Source organism: Fukomys damarensis, unplaced genomic scaffold (genome assembly GCF_012274545.1).
Source record: "Fukomys damarensis isolate Sample0158 unplaced genomic scaffold, DMR_v1.0_HiC HiC_scaffold_7, whole genome shotgun sequence".
Classification (NCBI taxonomy): domain Eukaryota; kingdom Metazoa; phylum Chordata; class Mammalia; order Rodentia; family Bathyergidae; genus Fukomys; species Fukomys damarensis.
Window position 1 is genome coordinate 4,621,402 of NW_022900919.1, and position 18,585 is coordinate 4,639,986.

General features: G+C 38.2%; 1 long non-coding RNA gene across 1 annotated transcript in view; it reads right to left on the reverse strand.

Annotated features, from left to right (window-relative positions):
• Positions 1–4,674: 4,674 nt before the first annotated feature.
• The window catches only part of LOC117285174, a 34,541-nt gene continuing 20,630 nt past the window's right edge, over positions 4,675–18,585 (reverse strand). The window contains exon 3 of the long non-coding RNA XR_004516138.1: positions 4,675–4,878. This is a non-coding gene — a long non-coding RNA (uncharacterized LOC117285174). The remainder of the gene's footprint in view (positions 4,879–18,585) is intronic.

Here is an 18,585-nt window from a genome sequence, read left to right on the forward strand (position 1 = left end):
TATGGGACACAATGGAAGCAGTTCTACCAGGGAAATTCATAGAAGTGAATGCCCATGTTAGGAAAACAGAGCAAGCTCAAATAATCTAATGCTGAAACTCAAGCTCCTAGAAAAAGAAGAGCAAGATAATTCCAAAGCTCATAAAAGGAGGAAATTATAACGATTAGAGCAGAACCAATGCAATGGTAACTAAGAGAATGTTCCAAAACACTCAGGTAATCAAATACATGGTTTTTCACAAGAGTAAGAAAACTGATAAACTCTGAGCCAACCCCATAAAAGGGGTGGGGGAGAAATCCATGAAATTAGGAACAAAAAGAGTGAAGTCACAACATAGCCAGCAGAATTCCAGAACATCATCAATACCCACTCTGACAAGCTGTACTATAATAAAATGTAAAACACAGAAGAAATGGACAGATTCCTATATGCATATGAATTCACAAAGTTGAATGAAGATATAAAAGTTCTAAACACCCCATTTTCAATAACTGAAATTGAAAACATAAATAAAAATTTACCAACAAAGAAAACACCAGGTCCTGATGGCTTCATTGTTGAGTTATACAAAATATTTAGAAAAGAACTATTCCAGCTATTCTTTAAACTATTCAATGAAATGGAGAGGGAAATCATAGTTCCCAGTTCATTCCTGGAAGAAAGTGTTGCATAGATTCCAAAAGCAGGCAAGGACCCCCAAAAAACAACAAAAACAACAACAAACAACAACAACAACAACAACAACAACAACAACAAAAGAGAACTACAGGCCAGTCTCCCTAATGAACATAGATGCAAAAATCCTCAAGAAGATACTGGCTAAAAGAATAGAAGGCCGTCAAGATCATGCACGTTGACCATGTCAGATTTATCCCAGGGATACAAGGATCGTTCAACATACATAAATCAATAAATGGAATACATGGTATTAACTGAGGCAAGGACTAAAACCATATGATCATGTTGATAGATGCAGAAAAAATATTCCACAAAATTGAACACACATTCATGGCATAAACCCTACAGAAAATTGGAATAGATGGTCTTTATCTCAACCTAATAAAAGCTATCTATGAAAAGCCAATGGCCAACGTCATACCAAATGGTCAAAACCTGAAAACCTTCCATCTAAAATCAGGAGCAAGACAAGGATGTCCACTATCACCACTCCTGTTCAATATAGTTCTGGAAACATTGGCCAGGGCAATTAGACAAGGGAAATAAATAGAGGGAATAAATATAGGAAAGGAGGAAGTTAAACTGTCATTATTTGCTGAAGATATGGTACTTTTCACAGAAGACCCCAAAAACTGCCCCCAAAGACTTCTAGAATTAATTAACAGATTCAGTAGAGTAGCTGGATACAAGGTCAGCACTCAAAAGTTAATAGCCTCCTTGTACACAAATAACAGATTCACTGACAAGAGAAATCAGTGAAAGAATTCCTTTCACAATGTCATCCATAAAATGAACTATCCAGGAATCAATCTAAGGAAGGAAGCAAAAGAACTATACATTGAGAAATATAGCACTATGAAAAAAGAGATTGAAGAGGATATAAGAAACAACCAACATCCCCTGCTTCTGGGAAGGAAAAACCAATATAGTGAAAACTGCCCTACTTTCATAACCGCTCTAGAGATTCAGTCCAACAGTGTATTTCACAGAACTAGAGAAAAGAATCAAAAAATTAATCTGGGAGCCGGGGATTTAGCTCAGCATTTCCGTGGCCTGCCTTGCAAGCACAAGGATTAATAATAATAATAATAATAATAATAATAATAATAATAATAATAATAATAATAATCTGGAACCAGAAGAGACCTAGAATAGCAAAAGCAATTCTAGGCAACAGGGACAGAACAATGGGTATCACAATCCCTGACTTGAAATTATAGTACAAAGTCCTGTGATAAAAACAGCATGGTAGTGGCAAACAAAGACCCGAGGAAAGGTGGAATGGATTGGAAGATACAGAAACAACTTCAGACATATTTAGCTACCTCATCTTTGACAAAGGAGCTGACCATCCTCACTGGAGGAAAGACAGCCTCTTTAATAAATGGTGTTGGAAAAACTGGATTTCAACCTGCCAAAGATTAAAACTAGACCCCTATCTTTCACCATGCACTAAACTAAAATAGAAGTGGATTAACAATCTAAATATTAAAACAGAAACACTAAACTTGCTGGAAGATGAGTTAGGTACAAGTCTAGAAGACATTGACGTAGAAGACTTTATGAACAAAACCTCAGTAGCATGGTAACTAGTACAAAGAATCAACAACTGGGATCTCATCTTATTAAAAAGCTTCTGCTCTGCAAAAGAAACCCCCAACAGAGATAAGAGACAACCTACAATGTGAGAAAAAAATGTATCACCTGTTCCTCAGACAAAGGACTTTACCTAGAATATGTAAAGAACTTTTAAAAATCCACCCCCCAAATATAAAGACCCAATCAAAAAACTGACATGTGAATGAAGAGACATTTCTCAGACAGAAAAGTAAAAGCAGCAAATAAACATATGAAAAGATGTTCAACATCACTCTTCATTTGAGAGATGTAGCTGAAAACAATACTGAGATTCCACCTCACCCCAGAAAGACTGGCTGCTATCAAGAGATCAACCAATAACAAATGATGGTGGGCTTGTGGTAATAAAGGAACCCTACTCTGTTGTTGGTGGGAGTACAGACTGGTGCAACCACTATGGAAATGGGTATGAAGATGCCTAAAAGAAGTAGGATTAGAGGTCCTATTTGACCTAGCTATTCCTTCGATGGACCACCTCTCCAAATATTTAAAAATCATACCACAGTGTTATATGGGCATCCATATTCATAGTGGTGCACTTTGCTATAGGTAAAACTTGGAAACAGCCCAACTGCCCATAAATTGGAGACTGGAAAAAGATGTGTGTTTTTTTTAATAAAATGAAATACTACTCAGCCCTAAAGGAGAAATTAAAGACATTTATAGCTAAATGGATGTACACTGAGGTCATACTCCTAAGTGAAATAAATAGCAGCATACACATGTGTAAATACCAGTTTCTCTGGTGTGAGAAACTAAGTGTAAATAATAATTAAAATGTATAATTGGCGGTGTGAAATAGGAAGAAAATTTCTATAGGTGTAGCTGAAGTGGGAAGGATAGGGGAAATCCGGAGAGAAGGGAAAGTAAAAAATATTAGAAAAAGAAAAATTGAAACAAAGTCTTTGTAAATAGGGAGGGGTGCAGAGGGTGGAAGGCAGGGGTATGGGGAAAAATATGAACCAAGATACATCATTAAAGTTACAAGTTCCAAATGATGAATGTAACTGTATTGTCTACCTAAAATGTAGCAATAAACTTAACAGGAAAAAACCCTAAGGGCTTAAAGATAATTGATTGGGCAAATCACCAATGACTGATGATGCAGGGAGGCTTTCAAAGTAAGTACGCCTTCAGAAAGTGTGTGAAAGCATTCCTCACAAAAGAAGGCAATTGCACTAGGCTGGCTTGCCTTTGATATTTCTGAATATGTTAAGGTTCTCACAGAGAAACTCAGCTGTGCCTTAGAAATATTTTTTCTACCTACGGGATGAGACTGAACGATCCAGCAAAAAGTTGGACAAACCACTTTACCATTCTCTTCACCAATACATGAGTTATAAACTGAGCTGAAACACATGTGTCTAAGAAGCAGTGAACATAGGATGTGGCATGAACACGAGCCTTGTAGCCAGGATCCTTTTATTCTTCAGAAAGTGGAGGCAGCAGAGAAGACAAGGGCAGGCATGCAGGAAAGGCAGAATTTCAAATAAGATGACTGTGTTAAGGGTTATAGAGAAAATGTGAGTCAGATGAGGAGCCTTTTTCCTGTGAGACCTCCTCTCAGATCTGGGACATGAAAACATGCTTGCCAGATTGGTAGACCTAGAAACAATCTACAATCTGTGCTTCAAATTCCAAATTCTAGATCACTGTTTGGTTATTCACAGAACTCTGCAGGAAAGAGCAGTCTAAACATTGTTCATGATTTAATAGCTATTTCATTTAGAGAAAGATGTTAAGAAGACTCATCAGTGTCCTTAACAGAATAAATGAGTCAATCCAACTATAAGACTCTCACACAGCACAGGGCTGCAGTGAAATCATGCTTTCCTGACTATTAGTGTCAACTTCTTAATTTTCTATCTGCAAACCTTAAAGTTACACCCAAGCTTTATATCCTCATTATGAAATTAGGTGTATCTGCTCAAGTGAGGAACAGAGGGCTCTTCCCACGGAGGTAGACAGATCATTCTGGCTCACGAAGAGAGTGGGTCCGGTGGGAAAAATGAATAAGAGAGAGGAAGCAGACAAAAACAGTTGCAATCACCCACTGAAGAGCAAAAGGCTTGCCTGAGGTGGTGGCAGAGACCTTGGTAGAGACAGGTTAGGAGATTTAGAATAATTAGAATGTGCTCATCCCCTTGTACTGCAGCACAAGGAAGTTAAAGGAAGCTAAAGAGGAGACCATGGTTTTTGACTTGAGTGGTTGGATGGGTTCTGGGTCTTCAATTGGTCGAGAGAACACAAAAAGTTGTATGTTCGGTTTGTGGCATTTGCATACCCAGGAAGAAAAGTTGTATAGCTGATGCATTTGTTTGTTTTTTACTCATTGCTTTATTCTGGAAAAATTGTGGGTGACCCAGAATACATTTCTATATGTGATTGTAAGTTTTATTCCAGGAATGATTGAAGACAAAAAACACAGGAGCCAGCACTTGGACGGTTGTTGAATCCTGGATGCAACCGAGATAATGAAGACTGAGTGTACAACACGAGAACACAGCCAGGCCAGACGATGCTGGAAACTCACCCTGGAATGTGCGGCACAGGGAGAAGGATCTGTAACAAAAAGACAAAGGAGAACATCACCCAAAGCAGAGGTACTAAGAAAAAGTGATGGCAAATATCCAAGAAATGACAGAGTGCATTACTGCATATAGATTTAGACGGTGTTATGAAATAATGAATTTAGCTCAGCCAAAATAAAGCGAGAGAAGGGAATTCTGACAAAAATGATTAGAGAATAAGAAACATGAGGTAGAACTGATGTCTCAAACAAGAATTTCTAATGAAGGAAAGGAACCGGGAATCAGCTAGAAACAGACGGTGTGAAGGGGGAGTGTTGCGGGGGTGTGAGTGTGTGTGAGATCATGCGTTGTGTGACTATCTGTGAGCCCGTGTATGAGCACGGTAGTGTGGTCTGTGTATGCGGAAGTGTTCTTGTGTGTGTGTAGTTTGTGTGCCAGTATGCATGTCTGCATGTTTATGTATTTCTGTGTGCATCTATGTTTGTGTGTCTCTGCTTGTTATACATGCATTTGAGAATTTCTGTTAGCATGAATTTGTGCTTGTGTGTTTATGTACCATTTGTGTGGGTTCTTGTGTGCATGTTTCTATGTAAGCACGTTTATGTGTTTGCCTGTCAATGTATGTATTTGTATGTCTGTGATAGCCTGAATGTGTGAATTTAACATGTATGAGGATTGTGACTTTGTATTTCTGTGTAGGGTACTGTGTAATTTTGTGACAATGTGTGTACACAAGTGCGAACTGTGGCTTTGTGTCTGTGTGTGTGTGTGTATATATATATATATGAATGAGAATGTGCATGACCCTTTATTTGTGTATACGTGTCCCTGAATACACATATTTCTGTTCATGCACGCAGATGTATGAATGTGAATACTGGAGAAGGCATATCTGTAATTATCAGTGTTATGAAAGTGTGCATTGGTGTGTTCACGTACAAATGTGTGCATCAATGTCTTTGAATATGTGCTTGTGTTCTGTATGTGGGCAAAAGTGAGTGTGTAAATGTGTTCTTGACATAAGCTAAGTGTGTGACATCTCTGTGTAAGGGTGCACTTGTGTGTGTGCACATGTGCAAATCATGTGTGTCAGCATAGAAATGTGTCAGCACATGATTGTGTGAATGTGTGGCTGCGTATGTATGTTTGTAAAAGTGTGTATGTGAATGCAGGTGTTTGTATAAGTATGGTGGGTACCGATGTGGAAGCACTTGTGTTCTTACATGCAAATGTGTTTGTGTACTCATGAGTGTATTTGTGCATCTGTATGTGTGTCAGTGCACATGACTGTATGTGAAGGTATGGCTATTTGTGTTTTTGTGAACATGTGTGTCACTGTGACTGTGTCTATGTGTCTGGGGTAACTACAGAGTCTTTATGTCTGACTGGCTTGCTCTACCACTCTTCAGTGACACTGTAACACTGGGGCCTTCACTTAAACTCTCATTAACAGTATGTCATAGCTAAAATTAAGAACACAGTAGCTGCTTACTGTGATGCTGTAAATAGTTATAAGTTTCTCAAATTCTGGATTCCTTCAGATCTGCTAAAATTAAGATTCCCTACAAATCTCAGCAGTTTGTTAAGAAACATATGAACTGCTGAGACAAAAGATATCAGGACAGCAAGGTGCTTAGAAACAATACCAAGGTGCTTTATTCTTGATTTTCTTGAAAATGTGGGGCCACACCACACACTCAATTACTCCGTTCCATAAATATCTACTGATTTTATACTTGTCTTGTTCTGGCTACCACATATCTTCATGTTCTCTATATCTAAATTGAGACTTCTCAGGAAAGATTTCTTGGCCTCTCTGATGAGAATGAGCTACCTTGTATACACATTTTGCAGTTGCTGTATTAATTTTTGCTTTAATATTATAAATTGACAAATTATATCTACATATGTTTTATATGGAGAAAAACCTATGTGATGATTGAAGAATACACTATGCAATAATTAAGCTTGTTTATTATACAATGTGGGCTAATAAAGCTAACACAGCCATCATTTCATACGCTCATTATGTTTTATGAGGATAACAGGTGCAGAAAGAAACCCTTTGTTGTCACAGGTCAGATGAGCCTGCATCTCCGTCCACAAGGGATACATCTGCCAACTGAACGGTTATCTCACGGGGCCCCTCTTGGCAATTACGGATTGTGTACTGTAATAAGACTTTTTGGATATTTGAACAAAGAATGGTCAGCCAAGGGGGTTTAGTTCAGTTATATTCAAAATAGAATTCACATTGTAGAAAAATGCAAAGAAAATTATGTGTTGGGACAGAGTCATGAATTGTTGCCCCTGCACTATGTTTTATGGAGGGCAGATTCCCCTAGGCTGTCATCCAGGGCTGGGGGTAAGCTGGCCAGAAAACACTGAAGAATGCCTCAGACACACTCCATATTGTGACCTCGTGGTACAGCTGCATGTACAAAGTGTGTTGTTGGCACACTTTGCTGTCCTTAGGGACAAACCCTGGGACCCAGTGAATAACTGAGTCCCACACAGCCAAACAAAAAACCTAATCCAAGATGAACACACTATGGAAGGAATCTGCCAAGCTTCCTTCGGGAGGGAAAATAGAGCCCCAAGTGCAGGAATCTGTTCATCTTGGCTGGAGGATGACCAGGTGGAAAGCTGGGGCCTATTTGACAGTGGGTGCTTCTAATGAGGAGTGTGAGCCTTGTGCTGATAATATGCAAACAGCAGGGGACAAAGAGAGTCGATTTATAACATGACTGGTAATCGCTGGATGTGATTTCTCTCCACGTCTAGCTGTGGTTAAGACCATGCCTCAGCAATGACCCCAGCCCATCTCTAAGAAGCTTACTGTTCTCACTTAGCAGTGCCCGTTTTGTTAAAGGACAAGACATGTCAAGGCATATGAGACCGATGGCATTCTTGTCTTTTTTCTCCTTTCTTTTCTTTCAGTACTGAGATTAAACCCATGGCCTTCACAAAGAGCTAACTATCTGGCTGTACTTATTTTGTATATTGAAACAAGGTCTTACTAAATTGCTAAGTGGCCCAGGTGATCCTCCTGCCTCAGACTCTCATAGTGCTAAGTACCACATACAGGGTACAGACCTGTTGTTTTTTACTTGAATTTGCAATAATGAAATGAGCTCCAGGAATCGTGGTATTTGTATAAATCAAGTTATGCAGGATTGAAAAGAGAAGTGTGGTAATGGCTATTTTCTTCCACATGAGGGAGCCTTTGCCATGTTTATGGTGTACTATAATCATTTCAAGTCCACTGTCTTGAACAAAAACAAAATTCTTCAGTCACTGCCTGGGAGTCGGTAGAAATTCTCATTTTATGCTGTTACCCAGCCCTTTAGCACATGTCTTAGATCCAAGTGATCTGTGACAGCTGTGCTCACTGGATGGCCCTGGATACAATCCCACTTGGCCTTTCCCACCAGCAGTGCCAGGGATCTGACTTCTTTCCAACATGTGTGTCTACACACCAGAGCATCAGACCTACCATCAGAAAGGAAGCCAGCAGGGCCACTACCACTGGCACCATTTAACAAACAAGAAGAGGCAATGGTTACACGCATGATCATATGAGTCATTTTGCTGTCAATCCCCTGTAAGTCACAGGTGTCTCTTTAGTATATTCATTATGATTTTTCAGGAGAGTGATTTGGGAATTTATGTCTGAAAATACCAGAAAAGACTGAGTTTTTTCATATCCCAATGATCCACCTGAATAGAAGGGATGATTATCCCCAGGAGGGAGGATAGCCCCAATACGTGATCTTATATGTAATCGAAGCTGCAGCTTTTATTAAGTCACTTCCTGTGGTGGTGGTCCTACTGACTCTATCGCAGGAGTGATGCCGACTGGAGAACTGCTGGCTTTATTCCACTACCCTGTGCTTCCTTGATGATTGTTGTCAAACACAATGAGCCTTCTAGGCCATAAAAATACAAGTGAGTGAGTGTAATGTTTGCTCTTGCCCTTCTTCCCTGACCTGAAGGTCTATCGTCTTAACTGTAGCATCCTATAACCTTCTCTTTTACTTTGGAGGTTTCAACTTCTCTAGACTTAATCTGACACCTCAGAGGGAGTGGTTCTGATAAATACACAAGAAATTAGGCTATGAATACGGGAGGCCCTTTAATAAAATGCAGATTTTTGAGCCTTTGGTTTTACCCTACAGTTGTCTTATTTCAGTAGTGGTTAAGCAGTAACTTGGACCTTGCAGTGAACACATGTAACAACCAATTGCTCCCTTCTTCTGTTGTGATTTTCCTTTAACTTAGCCTTAGTTTTCTTTCTGACAGTGGCTAGAAATTCTAGTTCTATCCTGACAGGCACTAGGGAATCTGGGTGTGCCTTTTATGAGATACTTCTTTATCCTGGTAGACAACCAAATGCCTAGCTGTCTAACCAGTGACTAGGTAGCTTTCCCATAGGAAACTCATTTTATGGACAGACTTGCCTGACCTGAGCTCATCTTATTTCTACAAGGAAAGGCATGCTCTAGAAGAGCCCTGAGCAGAGAGTTAGGTTTGAGAGTGTTGGTCAAATAAGACAGAAGAGGCAGCGCAACAAAACATGAAGTGACACAGCGTTCGTTACTTACAGATCCCAGAGAGAAGTGGGCAGCATACCCAGCAGCAGGGTCAACAGGAAGGAGGAGCTGTCCAGGACATACTCACTCAACCAGGAGAGAGGAGAGAAAGGGAGGAAGGAGGGGTGGGGACGGGAGGAGAAGGAGAGGAAGCGGAGGAGGGGGAGAGACAGGAGGAAGGGAGAAGACAGGAGAGGAGAGACTGCTTGAGCATCAAAACCTTCATTAAGTTCCAGGATGTTACCCAAGTGGGAGTATTGAGTGGTGGGTTTAGAGCAAGCAAGCATTCTACAAGGTCGTGCTAAAAGGCGGCCAGTGCATCAGACCTGTGCAGGGTGCACGGGAGGACGGTGGTGTGAGTCAAGGAGGTCGTACCTAGCTGTCCATGGGAAGGCTTGTGAAGTAGACATATGCACTGAACACACGAGGAAGTGGGAGGAGACAAAACTCTCCTTTGTCTGATAAGAGAAATCTAAATTTATATTCAAAATGGCTGCCAAGGCAATGTGAAAATACATTCTTACCATCCCTTTTATGAAATAGCGATGATTTGAATTCCTAGTTGGGTGAAATATCTGGTCTTGGTTTCTGGTTCCTGTTGCTCACATATATATTGGACCTGTGAAATGGCCACTGGGATGATTTTGTTTTGTTTTCACCAGAAACATGTGGCTCCTACCGGCCCTACATGTAGACAGCTGCCTGTCTCTCTGGGGTGACTCAGTAGAACACATCTGGGTCTGGCTCTCTTTAGGGCGCCTGTGTCGGTACCCTTCAGCAATACACTAAGCCCTGTGACCCTAACGTCAGGCTTTTGCAGGTGAGTAGGCTCAGCACAGCCCAGGTGCATTGGGCAGACATTTCATATTTCTTTAACACCTTGCTAATCTCATCGTGGATGCTGGGAAGAGCAAAAAGGAGGTGTTCCAGCCCACTCTGTACCATTAAGGCTTTTGCTACAGAGCCCCCGGTAGCTCCTCAGGAATCCAGAGACTGGAGGGCCAAAGAGTTCTGCAGTGGTGGAGGGACTTCGGATCCCATCAGCACCATTTTTTACGAAGTGCCGTGACTTTCTGGGTAGTGGGATGCTCCTCTTTCTAGAGAATGTTGTTCTCAATACTGTGGACAGACACAGCCAGTGGGGCTATGTAGGAGTTTCCCTTAATATGTGTCGTTAAGCTCCAATTTAGTACGCTGAGGCGCAGCCTTAAGCCAGTGTGGTTGTCTACTACCTGCCACCAGAGATGCTGTGTATTAGTCACAAAAACCTTTATGACTCTACAGCCCATGTGACACTGAACCAATTAAATATAGATATGACTTCAGTGATGGCTTCGACAATGGCTTTGTGACTCATGGACTGTTTTGCTGAACCTCCACTGGAATCCACAGCCTTCTGTAGATGATCTGATCTTGTTTTTCTCCTCTCATTTCTTCACTCAAGGTCGGAGCTGCACGATTTCCACAGTATTTCCAAACTTCACTGGCCCTCTTCCTATTTTCTTAGGAATGCTCCCAAATAAAATCCCTGCATATTTCATCCTGTCTTGTCTTCTCAAAGAATCGAAGTCAGGACTCCTTGTTAACCATTTCATAACAGTGTGTTGAAAACGGCCATTTTGAAGGAAATAAGTTAATAGTTAATGAGGCTCAATCATTGGCCCAAGAAGCAAGAAAACAAGTGGAGTGCTAGTGTACAAATCTGAGGAACTGCACATAGTTCAGGCAGGAGAACAGGTGGCCCATTTGGAGACAGATTAAATGGTAAATGGACAGGTAAGACCTACGTTTCTTCCTTGAAGCTCAGGGATTCTCAGTCTGTACCATCTACAATGAAAGCATATACTTTTCTCCACGTGGTTTGTGGTATTAGACAGACTTCAAACCCCCCGCCCACATACCGCCCCCCAGATCAAAGTGTAGGCTGGCTGTGCAGCATGGTGGCAGTCAATCCAAGTATTCTGGACTTGGACATCACAGGTTCAAATCATGGCTCTGTAACTTTCTGCAATGGGATACAGGCTGACCTTGTGCAGATTACTTATCTCTGCTTCCTTATCTGATGTAGATAGTGAAGATAACAACACATTGTTGAGAGTTAGATGAGATCATCTTGTAGGTGGGTTCCTGTGAACACTGCTACTACATGGTAAACTCATTCTTGTCCCCTGTTTTAATCAGAAGAGTGGGTCATCTGGGATTTGGGGCCGTAAGAAAGTCACATTGCCCTTGTTCTGCCACTTATATATGAGTAAGAAGTGCATTTTCCCATTTAGTAAGTGTAGGGTTCTAAACAGAATAGTTAAGATCATTGTGTAATCCTATGCTCCCCTTACACTGTTTAGGTGAGTGAAAGCATAATGTTGTTAAAAGTATGTGCTAATCCATACTTACATTCATGGATTTTCCCAAGTAGCGCTTTCATTTTTCCACTGTATATTTGAGGCTATGTAGTATGTGAACTGCCTGTATGTTAATACAAGTTTTAAATAATTTTAACTTAAGGCATTGAAATTTTCCCCTCTGTACTAACATGTTTCACTTAAAATTAACTGTACAATATAAGCAAATCTAAAAATTATTTATTTTGCATTGTGTTTAACTTCCAATACTGCTGTTTATTTTCTGCCTTGCTTTTTCTATTTTCTCTTCTTTTATGACCCCTTTTTATATTTTCCTTCTTAAGATTTTAGTTATTTCAATATTTTAAAAATTACTTTGTTTGGAAAGGCTTACTGCTTGGTTATTACGGGCCAATATTAGATAATCTTTAGCCTTATCAGTAAAGCTATGTCTACATCAGTGGGCGCCTTAAGGGCCAGCTCTGTCCTTGTTAGCTGCAGTGAGTCACTGCTAAGTCCTTGCAAGGACATCTGCCTTAAATAATTTAAAAAATGTTTCTTACTAAAGTCCGATCAATCGCATTTTAAAAATCTTTACTAAATCCACACCTAAAAAACGGTCAAATATTTTAACAAAAGTGAAATTAAGGACAGTAAAGTTGTGCACACCTGAAACACAGCTTCTTAGGAGGCAGAGGCAGAATGATCACAAGTTTGAGACCAGTCTGGACAAAACTTAGTGAAATAATAAAAAAAATAAAGTAAAAAACAAAAAAAGGGTTGGGGGTGCAGCCCAGTGATAGAGCGCTTGCTTAGCTTGAGGGAGGCTGTGGGTTCTGTCCCCAGCTCTGGGGAGAAAGAAAACACAGTTTTCAGCTCTGGAATTGTTTTGTTTTTATGCACACATATAAGTACTCATATTCATTTATATACTATATACATATGGTTGTGTGTACATATGGCTAGAAGTAATGTGTATATTTAAAACCATGTTATTTCACCTACAAGAGATTTGTTATGAGACTGACATACTTATAAGCAAGGATACCATATGTAATTATTACTGTTTTATTTATGAGTGATATAATCCTACAAACTTCAACATGTTTACTTCTTGCTTATTACAGTGAGTTTCCAGGTCATGCAGAATTCTTCATGCTTTTTGTTTATCTTTTAAGTCTGACTTCTTAATACTCTACTGTGTGGCTATGATAACTAGATGCTTATCGTGGACTTCCTGTGTCATTTCTAATTATGTACTATTGTAACAGAGACTGCAATTAACATTCTTGTACCTCAGTCATTCCATACATGTGAAAGTACGTGTAAGTCCTATTTATGTAAATACAATGATAGGCTTGAATAGTATGCAAAGAATTTGTGACTTATTATCAAATATTCTTCCTTGGACAGTGTGCCAATTTTATCTTATTACCAATTTATGCAAGTACCTATTTCTCTGGTCCTCACCGACAGGATGTATTTTCCAAATAGTTGAGTCTCTGACAAATTGAAAGAAACCTGAAACTCCACACAATTTTAATAAACATTATTAATGTTGCTTGAAAACTTTTCCCATCTTTGAAAGCATTTTCACTTCATCTCCTGTGTGAGATCTACTCATACTTGTTTGTAAATTTGTTTCTTTTTCTTTTCTTTTTTTGGTACTGGGAATTGAACTCAGGACCTTGCACTTGTGAGGCAGGGGCAGTGCCGCTGAGCTCAATCCTCAGCTTTAATTTCTCTATTAAGGTTTATTGGTCTTTTGTTTTATCAGAACACCTTGTGTGCCCATTTATTTACTATTTGCTCAGATGACTTTTTTTCTGAGATTGTTCATGTCAAATGCGTTAGGTTCATTTGATATTTGGTTACATTTGTGAGTGCAGTGGTTGGCACATGGCCTCAAGTGTCTAATGCATTGTCACTAACCTCAGTTCCACAGGCATAGTTCTTAACGTCCTTTAGCCTCAGATCTCTCAGAAAAGCATTCTTAACAAGACTTTAAAAATATGCCAGGCGTGGTGGCACACGCCTGTAATCCCAGCACTGGGGAGGCTGAGGCAGGAGGATCGCTGTGAGTTCGAGACCAACCTGGGCTACATAGTGAGTTCTAGGTCAGCCTCAACTACATAGTGAGACCCTGTCTCAAAAAAACCAAAAAAAGGAAAAAGAAAAAAAAGACTTAAAAATATATATCTAAGTTGTTGCTGGACATTTTTGGCTATGTATTGCATTTGAAATTTGGATGAAATGGTATTTATACTGGTGTAAAATATGCATGGACCCCATGCATTAGTTTCCCTGATCATTTCTAGGTGCACTTAACAATTTTCATTAAATAATTACAATTTTTCAGTATATATTTGTGCCTATTTATGATACCTTATAATATGCATTTTTGATTTATCAACCCAGATGCCACTAATTCCTTCTGCATACTGCTGGCTTATGATCTTGTGTGTTTAAGATCTGGTAGGGTTTCTTGTTTTTTTTTAAAATCAGGGCCTTAATATGCTGTCCATGGCTGATCTTAGACTCAGGGGCTGAAGTGATCTTCCTGCCTCTGTTTCCTGAGTAGCTGAAATTACACATGCACACTAGGTAGTTAGGTCCACCTAACAATTTTTCAATTATAAAACATTCAGGGTCTGTTGGCTGCCCCCACTACATATGAAATTTCACAACAATCTCTTTTCCTTTTTTAGTTGTATGTGATTTTTTGCACTTTATTCAGATTTTGCCAACTATATAAAGAGCTGACAGTAATGCTGAATTTCCTAACCAAATTTAATGCCATACATTTTAATTTCTTCAAGTATTAAGATTCCTTCAAGGTGTATGTCTTTTTGGCCTGTATATGTCAATAGTAAGTGTACTCCTGTGCACTTTATCATTGCCATAACAGAAATGTCTTCCACTATATTTTCTATATGCTTCTGGCCTAACAATATAGTTTATTTTCATGTTACTTTTTACTAGCACTTTATTTAAAAAATATTTCAGACGGTTATGGATTTCAACATATACCATCTGTTATGAAAGATGGATCTCTGTGTTACTTTGAAGGATGTCTCATTCATAACTCACTTTTTTGTCTTATATGTAATTGCATTGATTCATACATTAAAATAATGGTAATTGATAGTGAAGAGAGAATTCTTTTTACTGCCTGATGAAGTTACGTACTTACCCAACTATTAAAAGAATAAAGCTGAATTATTTTATCCTGGTTTTTAACTGATCTGCATCATTATTTATAAATATATTTGATCAATAGTTCATGTTTATGGGGAACATGGGTGCTATGTTGGATACTTTGGTATATATTTTGTGTCTTTCAAAGTAAAAAATGAAACCGGCTCTTTTTAAATTTTCTAATTTTTGGATTACATTAAATAGTACTAAAGTGATTATCTCTTTAAAGGTTTTACGAAGTCTCCATTTTTAGGTGAGATCACTAAAAGAGCTTTAACAAATTTGTTTTTATTTTGTTTACTGGTAGCTTCATATATTTTATCTAATGACTGATAAATTATATATGCCTGGAAAATTATCTATTTTATTCAGATTTTTCAATTGGCTGTCATACAAATGAGTAATGATTTTTACTGTGTTTAAAAGTATCTATTTGTTGTGAATTCCTCCTGATGAATGTGTATCTTTTGTTTACATTTTCTTCATCACTTTTTCATTGAGCTGGATAGTAGTTTGTCTATTTTACAAATTTTTATGAAGGGCTCTGTCTTTATATTTAATTTTTGCTTTCCTTTCCTTTCTATCCTTTCCTTGCTTCCCTTAGTTCTATGTTTTTATATGTGGGAAAAAAAACTTGGTACAACTTAAAGCAAAGAAGTTCATCTTTCTCTCAAATCTATTTGTATGACATTTACTTTAATAATACTTATCATAAATTTTCTTTTATGATTTTTTTCAATATTTATTTTTGGCACCAGTATTCATAATTGAACCTGATCTCTAGTTATATGTGTATGTGTATTACACTATATTGGCAACATTTTTATAGGAATTCCATGTGTTGCATTGGAGATACAGGCTAAATACCTGATATTCCCTAAATTCTCATGTTAAGACTTAACCCACATTATAATTATTATTATTTTTTTTTGGTACCAGGGATCAAACTCCCACATTATAATTATAACAGGAGGTGAGTGCCATGAGAATATTGTTATATTACATTATAAAGGTAGAGACCTCATAAGTGGGATTAGTGCCTTTATTAAAAGGACCTAGAAAGGTTGCTAATCTTTTCTTCTGCAAGGACACTGAAAAAATGTCTATAAACTAACAGAATTTCAATGTGTCTTTCAAAATATATTTACTGGTAACTTAATCCCTAACTCAGAAACAGTGACCTCTCCCATCCTACCATGTGATGGTGCTCTTAATCATTTTATTTTTATTCTTATTCTTAATTACCCAGTCTCTGTTACCATAAAACACTAAGCATCATAAAAGAGTAAGAAATAGTATTTCTATGAAATATGCTAAAAAAAAGTCACATCTTCAAATTAAAATTCTCAAGATCATTTGTGTTTAAGACAGATTTGTCCTAATGTGGAATTTCCCTCAAATCTGACAGACTTTTAAGAAATGCCAACAGATTTTTCTGGAGGAAATTTAAAGTAATGTTATTTAATAGAATATAGTATTTAAACAAGCACTATGTAGAATGTCACTTTACTGTGACATTCTTTGTAAGTCACTAAAATAGTGTTTCATCATGGTTAAATGGAAAAAAAGGCTAAATGGGTAAGACCTTAACAGACATAAAATCACTCATGCTTTGATCTAATTCCTTGCTCTCAGAATGTTGAGAAATTTCTTTTATAAGCCTCCCAGTCTCTACTAGTTTATGCTAGACCAGACTGAATGGATTAAAACCGTTTATATACTATTTTAATATATTTAAATTTAGTCATCAATGTCTGGAACAGATACTGTATCACCTGCTGGTGTGTGTGTGTGCGTGTGTGTGTATATGTGTGTGTGTGTGTGTGTGTGTAAGGATACATCCCTTACAGCTTTCTTCAATTTTTTAATTAGTAATTGGTTTATATAGATTTAACTTTAGCTTCTGGATTGCTGTTTAAAAAATCATGCTCATGATGAAAAATTTAAATTTCATTTATATTTTCAGTTTATTTGCCTCAGGTATACCAATTTTCATTTCTTCAGTATAATTTCATCCCTACTCATTATTTACTTTTTAAATTGAACTTTATCATACTTTTTACTAAATTAGTGGTTTATCCTTTTTTCCACAGATCAGCCTTCATATCTCCACTGTCTGATTCACTAATTTTTGCTTTAATCTTCCTTAATTCCTTTTGTTTATTACAGTTGCATGTGTTTACTTCATGCTGCAGTCTTTAAATTTTCAGAGGTATTTATTTAATTATATTATTTTCTTCTAGACAATATATATGAGTCTTTAAAATGGAGAGTTTTATACTGCCTGCAGCCAGCAGTATTCTGTAGGTTACAGTATTTGTAATTTTTTATTATCATATATCCTGGTAAATGAATTTGAATTCATCATTTTATCAAGTGGTAGTGACTTTTTTTGTATCGACATCAGGAAATGTACATACTTCTTTTCATTTCTCAGTTTAATTAACAGTTTCACTGTGATTTCTTACACAGTCAATTTTTTTGTTGTTAATGTTGAATCAATACTGGGGAAAGTAATACTGTATGTTTTTGTGCTGAAAATTGTGACATGCATAAACACACTTTCTTGCACCAGTCCTGGATTTTTCCCTAAACATTTCCTTTTCCAGCCCCACCTCCACTCCATCCCACAGTACATTCTAGTTCGCCTCTGGCTGTGGAAATAGAAACCACACTCTCAGGGTGTTTAAACGGTGCAGAATGGAAGAGCACGTCGGCATTAAGTGTGGCGTGGAAGTATTTCCCTTGACATCAGTGAAATTCAGTGAACCGATGTCACGACACGTGAGCCGTAAGACAAAGTGGTTTCTGCGTCTTCAAGGAGTGTGACTCCTGTGTAAACTTCCTGCACCGTTTGCAGGCGTGCACCTCCACCAAATGCAGACATGCAAAGCATAAGCGATTTGAATTTGCTTCACTGGGCCTTTTCTGTCGTAGCTGGAGAGACACTGGAAGGACCCCGGGGCTGACTCTCTGAGTCAGGGTCTCGGGTGGCAGAGAATGAACTTTGGACGCCAAAGGCTCTTTGGTTCCACTCTGCAGCAGGGGTGGCCCCTCCTCCTTCGGAGGAAAGCAGATGTGAGCCCTTCATGCAGGCTTGTGGCAGGGACATCTGTGATCTGAGGTCTTTCTGAAGAAGCAGATGGGGGAATCAGAAATCCCATTTTTTAAAAAGATCATCTTATTTGTTATTTTTCCTCAAATAGGTGTCTTCCACAAACAATGTACATTTCTTCTGCATATTTCATTTATTTTTTTTTAAATATTTAACTGAATAGCATATGTTTAGCCTGTGTGATTTTGGCTGAAAAATACATGATATTTTTGAAACTATGAGTGAGGCTACTATGTACTATGCTCTTTGTCTACAAACATAATCATAAAATGATACTGCTACCTTAACACAAATTCCAAGAAGTCAGAAAAAAGAAAAACTTGCTGAAATAGTAATTCTTGGGTAACTGCTTCTTAGCTCCATAAACACACAGATTCCACTTTGATATTTGCCGCTTTAAACATATGACTTGTTTCAAATCTCCTGTCCATTATTATACTCGGCCCTCACCATAATCCTGCAAAGCAGGCAGTGTTACACCCATTTCTCAG